Consider the following 829-nt stretch of genomic DNA (forward strand, 5'->3'; position numbering starts at 1 on the left):
CCCTCCTGCTGTTCCCACAGGAAGGCGAGGGGAAAGCCCAGCAAGGAGATTGGGCATGGTCTTTCTGCTCATATCCACTGACCACACCTCAGCACGTGGCCACACCTGTCCGCCAGGGAGGCTGAGATTGTCATCTTGGGTGGGGCAGGCATGTGTCAGGCCAACTCATGTTGCTATAGAAGAAGGAGAGAAAGGAATGGGAGGCTGACAGGAAAGGGGGGTTTGCCTCCGGCCCGAGGACCCTCCTTGAGTTCCAGCATTCATCTCTCAAGTGGGGAGACCTTCTCTGTAAGGTGTGAGGGACTCACACGAGACAGCAAACAGTGAGTGCCCGGATAATGAACAGATGCTCCTTCCTGCCCCTGCCTTGGTCACCTGAGGCTTGGCACCTGTGGCCCGTGCATCTGGGACGTGGTTTTGCCCACTTATTGGCACCAGGCAAAGGCGGTTCTGGGGACAGTTCCCCTGATGCTTCTTCTGTACTGAAGCTTGGGCACACAAAGACCTCGGGGGCTTTGGGGGATGAGTCTGGCAGGGGTAGGCGCAGTTGGTGCGTGGCAAACCGAACCTGTCAATTCCAGAAGCTTTTGGCACATTGTTGAAGCAACTAGATGACTTTGAGAAGTGTCTGCATGTTTTTTCCCCAAGTGCAGTTATTTTTGCTGCTGTGAAATGTTCTGAAATCTGACAGTTTTGTTTTGAGTCTTAGCCCGATGGGAAGACGGAAAGGAACACTGCCTCCCAGTTCTATGGCACCCGCTTCTTGGGGTCTCCTGAGGACACCCAGATCCTGGCAGAGGTGGCCAAGGAGAAGCCAGGGGACCAAGGT

Source organism: Carlito syrichta, unplaced genomic scaffold, assembly GCF_000164805.1.
Source record: "Carlito syrichta isolate Samal-C Ts95f unplaced genomic scaffold, Tarsius_syrichta-2.0.1 Scaffold146399, whole genome shotgun sequence".
NCBI lineage: Eukaryota > Metazoa > Chordata > Mammalia > Primates > Tarsiidae > Carlito > Carlito syrichta.